Source organism: Megascapheus bottae, chromosome 7 (assembly GCF_031878675.1).
Source record: "Megascapheus bottae isolate mThoBot1 chromosome 7, mThoBot2.hap1, whole genome shotgun sequence".
Taxonomy (NCBI): domain Eukaryota; kingdom Metazoa; phylum Chordata; class Mammalia; order Rodentia; family Geomyidae; genus Megascapheus; species Megascapheus bottae.
This window is the reverse complement of record NC_143515.1, coordinates 1,532,535-1,540,375: the sequence shown is the minus strand read 5'-3', so window position 1 is coordinate 1,540,375 and position 7,841 is coordinate 1,532,535.

The window sequence follows — 7,841 nt, the reverse complement described above, 5'->3', positions numbered from 1 at the left end:
AATCTACCTCCTCATACAGTCCCATTTGAGGTACTTTTGAAATACATGAATTGGGAAGGGCACAGAAAGAAAGAAAACATGTCACCATTAAAAAGTCCACCAATGAAAAAGAGGAAAATAAGGAAGAAATGAGGGACTAAAGCTATAAGACCTATAGAAAATAAGTAGCAAAATCTCCCAAGGTAAGTCCTAGTTTGCTGGCTGTGCTGTGCACACCTCTAACCCCACCATTTGCAGGCTGAGACCAAAGGATAAAGGGAATAACCTCATTCACCCAGAGACCCTGTCTCAAAACATGTTTCCAAACATCCTTTTCTTATTAGTGATCACTCTAAAGGTAAATAGATTAAACTATTGAAATCAAAAGGCAGAGATTTCCAAAACAAATCTTTTCAAATCTCTCTCTACAATAGAGAACATTCCATTTAACCTGAGCACATACATCAGAAATGATTACAACAACTGTGGTTATATAAAAAAGCAACTTAAAGTCATGCAGATATTCGACAAGCCAAATTTCAAACTAAAAGCTGTTACAAGAGTCAAACTAAGACCTAACCTAAAAATAAAAGGGCCCAAGAAACCAGGTATAGTCTATCGAATATTCTGAGACACTCAAAAACATGAAAACAGAAATTGTCACAAATACCTAAACTTTACCATCTACCCACTTTCATCAGTCAGCAGCCACCAACAGGGAGTTAAGGCCATCAGCAAAGACTAGGACTCACTGGTGACCGAGGCAATTGCTAGCATTTCTTGGCAAAGAAGTGTTTTTAAATTGAGATATGTACATTTTTAGACACAATACTATTGTGCACATAATAGATCACAGTAGAGCAAGAACATAACTTTCACAGCACTGGGAAACAGGAAAAAAATCATATGACCCACTTTATTGCAATATTTGCTTCGTTTTGATATGGAGCCAAACCCGAAATATCTCCAAGGTACCCTAAAGAAGATAGACAAATGAGCGTCAAAGAAAATACATGAATGATCAGCAGGCCAAGAGAAGATGTGTCAGGATTAGTGTCCTAGAAATGCAAGTGAAAACCATTTTCCTCTGAATGATAGCTGTGAAGATTGACTCATGAAAAACAATAAGAGAGGGCAGGAGTGTGGCCTAGTGTCATGAAGTCCTGGGTTCGATTCCTCCATAACACATACACAGAAAAAGGTGAAAGGTTACTGTGGCTCAAGTGGTAGATTGCTAGCCTTGAGAAAGCTCAAGGACTGTGGGCTGGCCCTGAGTTCAAGCCCCAGGACTTGCAAAACAATAATAATAATAATAATAATAATAATAATAATAATAATAATAGAATTTATGGGGCAGAGGTCTTGTTTGCTATCTTGGTCAGAATCTGCGTTACTTTGACAGTTTCAAAATCTTGTAACCACAAGATTCATGCACATTAGTTTCTACTTTGATAGAAGAAAAGTATACAACCACTGAACTGTAATTAATAATGCACTGGCTGATGTCAATTTATGCCATTATCACTGAGATGCATCAGGCAAATGAAAACTGATGGATGGGATAGAAAGATGAACCAATGAATATGAGTTTTAAACATGTCAATGATTAAATCCTGCTGGCAGGTATACAAGTGCTAACTGTGGTATGTTTCAAGCCTGAGTCTGAGTAGTCACATAATAAAATGTTACAAACGTGACTTCTGCAATTACCAAGAACTATAACAACGGTGGTACTGAAGGATGATGATACCATCATAGAAAAGAACTTATTGACCCTAAAATGCATTATTCATGACCACTATTACCACCATGAACATATACAACTATGAAATTCTTATATAACTGTTCATTTTTAAAATTTGAGTTTTAGCCATCATATGCCACTCATTTACATGGACACAAGTAGGAAAAATTGGCATTTGTTGGGCAATTTCATTTCCTTTGAAATCAAGTGATTCATACCAGTGCTATTGTGATTATCAGTAGCAAGGTACTCAGTTCTGTGTAATAGATGCTTTGCCAGATGCCACCCACTTCCCTTCCTAACTAATCACTACACTATTTCTTCTTCCTTGCCACGTTGTCTTTCCAGTTACAACTTTGCTTTTTGCCCTCAATATCTTTATTGCAATAATTACAAAACTAAATATGAGAGCTGAAGATTTTAAGTGGAAACTATGTATAATTTGGTTGGGGTGCAGAAATATCAAACAGTGTAGAAATACTACTTACATATCAGGTGGAACTCTGTCTTCCAGTTTCTATCTGCCATTAGCTGTTTCTGTGATTTTATGCAAACTAATGCAAATCAAACCTACAATGATGTGTGTGTGTACTGTGGTAAACTTGCCATTCACTGTGACAGAATATGTGACATAACAACTTAAAGATGAAAAGTTTATTTTGTTCATGGTTCTAGAAGTTTCCATCCATTAGGTTGGATGTGTGACAGAGCAGAAAGCTCATACCATGACAGACTGGAAGCAGAGCAGAACCATAGCAAGAAGGGGTCAGGGCAAGACTTGGCCCCATTGACATGTCCACTTCCCATAGCCAGGCGTCACTTGCCATAGTCCACTTCCCAATAGTCCATTCAAAACTTGAATTCATCTAGAAATTAAACTATTCACTAGGACAGAGCCCTCAGTTACACCCAGGTGTGTGTTTTGTGTGCTTTCCTGGACTCCTAGTTGTCGGAGACCATTGCTTTCCGCCTCCTGAGGAAGTAAGATTATGAGATGGCCCCTGGCAGCTCGCTAATGAGTCGGTACTTGCTGATCAGGAAGTTTCTTTGCATTTGTTGATTTGTTTCTTCCGCGCTTGTGGATAGAGTGGATCGCTAGATTTCTTCCAGGTTTGTTTGCTGCTTTGCAGATGACCTTTACTGTGATTGGCTGCTTAAGGTTATAAACAGTGTGGGGTTTCCAGGGAACAGGAAGAAGAGAGAAAAGATGGAGGAGGGAGAAGAGGGAAGGAAAAAGGAGAGAGGCAGAGAAGAGAGGAGAGAGAAATAAACGACCTCTGCTTGCAGCGATTTGAGTCTGTGATCATTCCCAGTCCACCTCCGAAGTGACGTGTCGTTGCAGCGGGCCATCCAATCAAGTTGATTCTTGATTACCCATCATATGCACATGAGTACTGGAATGGCCACTTGTGTGTGTGTGTGTGTGTGTGTGTGTGTGTGTGTGTGTGCCACACTGAGGCTTGAATGTGGGTCCCTGTGCTCTTATTGGCTTTCTTACTCAAGGTTGGCACACTACCACTTGAGCTACAGCTCCACTTTCGGCTCTTTGGTAGTTAATTGGAGATAGGAGTCTCATTGACATCTCTTCCCAGGCTGGCTTCAAGCCTCAATACTTAGATCTCAGCCTCTTAAGATTTTCCTGACTCTATTCCAGGTCCTGTGATGAAGATGAATAGGGTGTGACTTTTCCCCTTTTCAGAGTTCACACCCTCACAGAGAACCACTTGTAATCAAACCGAAATCCATAGCTGAGAAAGACATAGCTCCATGCCTGCTTCCAAAAAGATCAAGGACGATCTTTGATTCCTATCTGGGATGACTCTGCTTTAGAACAGTGAAAAGAGTTAGCATTCCATTTGTTAGGAAATGGAAAGACTTAGAAAAAAATCATATTAAGTGAAGTAAGCCAGACTCAAAGGAACTTAGGCTCAATGGTTTCCCTCATTCGTCATAATCAGTAGAAACCTTGGGCTCTCCTAGCAGAGATTTGCAATAGAGCAAAACCTTGATACATAAGGCCATATAATGTGAAGCTAATTGAAAGGACCTCCAGGATAGTGAAACAAAAGCCATATAATGAATGATTGTTGTCCTTAATGTACTATGTTGTCTCTCATCTCCTTTCTGTCCCTTGGTTATCTCATATTGTTACAGTATCTCACTTTGTTATCTGATATATTGAATTTATTTGTATTTGGTTATTTGAAATTTGATAGGGAAGGGGGAAAACCAAGACGGGTGGGGGGTGTGGGGGGGGAGGGAAATGGGTACCAAGACATGTGAAAGGATATCAATGTATGTGAATTAATGCACCTTCTATCTGGCAAATATCATGTAACCCTTTTACTAATTACAATAAAAATGCAAAAAAAAAAGAGCATCATACAAGGCAGCATGGAGAAAGGATATCATTCAAACAGAGCTGGGGACTGTGGATGAGGCCTGAGCATAATACAAAGGAAGAAGAAGAAAGGAAACACATGTACCTTCTACCCAGCTGGGGAAGGAAGAACAGAGATGAGCTACATGTCCCTCGCATATGTCTCTAGCAGGTGGATTCCTGCCAGCCGCCCGCTCAGTCCAACCTATGATAGCACACAACTGACCAAGAACTTAGTCGACAATATGGCTCATAGTATTTGAGGCACATGCTCTTCTTGGGTCTCTGGAACATCTTGATTTGTTGGCAAAACATTAAGCTCATTTAGGATGACTTGCTACTCAGGTTCTCTTCCTAGAGGAATTAAAAGTGATTTACTTGAGGATCTGAGAGGCTGTTGTCATGATTCCTGACATGCAGCAGGTGCCTCCATGTGTTTGTTGAGTGAACCAATCTTTTCTACCTCCAGGAGGAATACCTCAGTCTGATTAAGGCCTTTTCCTTATGCTTTCCATTGAAATCTGTGTGTACAAAGTGTATCACATTGTACAGAACTAGAAGGTTGGCTTGCTTTTCTCCTTTTTCCTTTCATAGGAGATGTGTGCTTATGACAGGAACTTTCTGTGTTTGGGACATAAAAGGCATAAAGAAGATGTGCAATAAATAGGTAGATGGTTCATGAATGCAAAACCTGCCTTTTAGTTCCTAAAACTGGAAGTAATCTCTCACTGATGTGCATTCCTAGTCCACGCATGAGAAGAGGAATGTACACGGAAAACAACAAAGAAAGAGATGCCTTCAAGGGGACACCCTGGGACAGAAAACACATACAGCATCATCCTTAGACCAGACACAGCAGCTCACAGGACCAAGCGAATGAGAAAATGTCTCCTCGGAACTAGACTCAATACATCATTAGGTGTCATTCTTCAACTGGGGCATTTTGTCATGAAGGACAGCTGCTCTGCCAAGCCAGAGATTTGTTTGGGGCCATTTTCAAGGTCACTGTCCCTACTTGGATCTGGCACCAAATCTAGAGCCTGGCGTGTCTGGGTTCTCAAAGTGGATTAGGTGTGCTGCTCCCGTCTTTCCCCAGAGTGCAGGCCCTGGCTGGACTCCTGAATCTCAGACCTAAATTTGTGGTGACATTTTCTGAGGACAGCCACTCCTCCAGTCTGTCTCTGGGCCTGCATCAGGCTCCCTACCTTAGCCACTGCACTGTTTCAGACAGACTTGGCTGACTCTGCCCTCCAACAGCCATAAGCTTGTGTGTCACCATTACATTTAAGTATATTTTGAATATACATATATATATATATATATATATATAGAGAGAGAGAGAGAGAGAGAGAGAGAGAGACTTGTGACCAGAATCAGAATCAGTATAACTGTCAACAATCACCCAAAGGATGAATGAGTGAATTTCTTTTAAAACACTTGAATAGTTCCATAGAACATCACTCTGTTAACTCCTTAACGTTGTTTGCATTACTCCCTTGATTTGTACAAACAGGGTGATTTTCATTTGCTGTTGTTTTCTTAAAAAGCAGTTATCTAATCATAAAACCCTGCATGGAGATCTCAGAACTTTGATTCCATCTTCATTTTTATTTGAACTTCATTAAGCTTCCTCACTTTAAACAAGGCAGCTGGATGCACTCGTTATTTGTATTAAGAGGAAAGAAAAGGAAAGATTGTGCCAACTTGAAAGATCATTATCCATCATGGATGGATAATGTGAGCCCATGGAAGCTGGTCAGCTGTTTGATGTAGCTGGGCATTCCCTACTTTCTTCAGCTCATTCTGAGGGGTTCACGGCATAAAAGGCTGCGGTGGAATATAAAGAGAAGACAGGTGGCCATGGCTGGTCACCCTGTGGTGTGTCTCTTACACATAATTCTCTTTCCCACACCCATATATACACATACACAGATATCTAGGTCGTTAGACATGTAAAGACATCTCTCAGTGTGGATTTATGCTCGTAGATATATAACTAATCTAGATACAAAACATACACATCGCTACACATAGGTGTTTTAAAGTGACTCAGTGGAACTGGAATAGAGAATATTCAAACTAGCAAGTAACCTAAGGAAGCCATTTGGTTTGGCTTGTGTGCTAACCTCATTCTTGTTTGGGGAAACTTCTGGAGTCTTTCCTTGTGGTCTTGTTTCATAAACGGAAGGGAAATAAATGCTTAGGAACAACAAAAAAGTGCATTCTAACCCTTCTCAACATGGCTTCTTCAAGGATTCCATCAAAGGGACGCTGGATGCGCTTTGCACCAGAACTTGGCCCTCTCCCCTCTCCCTCTTCCTCTCCGCAGCAACTCGCCCGGTGTGTCCTTTTGTCCCTCTTCTCCGTCTTGCTCTCTCGGTCCCGGTCTCCCTCCCCTCCCCTCCCCCGCTCCTGTGCACACAGGTCTAGGAGGCTTCCCCTCCTCTGCTTCTGCATCTGGTCCTCCGGGCCCCCCCTCACCCTCCCCCTTCCCCTCCCTCCCCTGCCAGGGAAGTTGGTGCTGGGAATGACACCTGCGGTGGGACGGGGCGGTCCCTGCGCCCCGGAGCCCCGGCTCTGCCCCCTTCCTCCGCCCCCGCGGCGTCGTCCCCTGGCACCCCGCACCCCACCCGGGGAGGGCGCGATCCCCAGCCCCCGCCAGCACCTCGCTCCTCTGACGTCCGCAGCCCGGCTCTGACGCTCGCCCCGCCCGGCGCTCTTATAAGAGACTTTGCCCAATAATCCGGCGGATCCCAGGCTCGCCCGCGCTTCGCCCTCCGCGGCGCCCCCGCCCGGCCCGCCCGCAGACGGCCGGCACCCCGCGGCTCCGCACGGCCCGGGGACGGGCGGAGCGCGTCCAGCTCGGCGGCCGCAGCTGCAGGTAGGCGCGGCGGAGGGTCGCCGGGCGGGCGGGCGGCCCCGGGTTCCCGGGCGGGGGCGCAGGGCCGGGGCGCAGGGCCGGGGCGCAGGTCCTCGCTCCGGGGCTGTGCAGCGGCCGCTCCGCGCGGCACACTTGTGGCTCTTGGCTGGAGAGCCGGGTACGAAGTCAGGGTGCGGTAGAGTCGCCGCGGGGCCGGGCGGGACGCGGGGGCCGGGACGCCTGGGGACCCGGGCGAGGCGATTCGCCGCCCCGCACAAAGCCCGAGCCCACCGCGCCCGCCAGGGGCCGGGTGGTCGGCGCCGTCCGGTCCCTCCACCGGCCACCTGCACGCGCGAATGTCGCGACTGTGCCCCCAAACTCACAGGTGTGAGGCGAGGTGGGGTGCGGGGAAGGGCTGTCAGAAAAGAACAGGATTTAGAACTTGTCTTTGCCTTCCCAGACACGTGCGCGTGCCCCTCTGCCGTGGCGTTAGGCCCTCGCCCTTGTACATCTTTTCCTCAAAGAGAGCACTCAGGAGGAGGGGAGACCTTGACAAAGGAAAAAAAGGCCATCTGGGGGTGGACCCCTTAACAACACAATCCCGCGTCTCAGAAATCTGAATCGGGGGGCTTGTGGGAAATAGTGGAGTAACATTCTTTAAAAAAAATTGGAGTATTCCTTCAGATGTTTTTCTATCCGATTTCTTTTGTAGTCATTTCCTGAAATAGGAAGGAGAGAGAGAGAGAGAGAGAGAGAGAGAGAGAGAGAGAGAGAGAGAGAGAGAGAGAGAGAGAGACAGACAGACAGACAGACAGACAGACAGACAGACAGACAGACAGAACTGGGCTCATATTGTTTAACTGTTCTTGTATCCCTTT